This window comes from Theobroma umbraticum, unplaced genomic scaffold (genome assembly GCF_002168275.2).
Source record: "Theobroma umbraticum cultivar Fairchild unplaced genomic scaffold, ASM216827v3 scaffold_106.0, whole genome shotgun sequence".
NCBI classification, from domain to species: Eukaryota; Viridiplantae; Streptophyta; class Magnoliopsida; order Malvales; family Malvaceae; genus Theobroma; species Theobroma umbraticum.
The window spans coordinates 1,723,324-1,723,695 of record NW_018397276.1 but is presented as its reverse complement, the minus strand read 5'-3'; positions in this window follow the sequence as shown (position 1 = coordinate 1,723,695).

Here is a 372-nt window from a genome sequence, read left to right as displayed (position 1 = left end):
TTTTGTGGTTGGGATGCTAAGTCGATTTACAAGTAATCGAAGTAAAAAACATTGGTATGTTGTTCATAACATTCTAAGATACTTAAAGAGTACAAAGAATTATGGTATTTGTTACTCAGGTTTTCCTTCAGTTTTAGAAGGGTATACAAATGCTAGTTGGTATGGTATTTGTTACTCAAGTTTTCCTTCAGTTTTAGAAGGGTATACAAATGCTAGTTGAAACTCAAATAGAATAGATCATACATCTACGACTGGTTGGATGTTTACAATTAATGGGGGTACTGTTTCTTAGGGTTCTAAGAAACAATCTTGTCAAGTAGACTCCACCATGGCTGCTGAATTTATAGCTTCAGCTTCTACCACCCAAGAAGC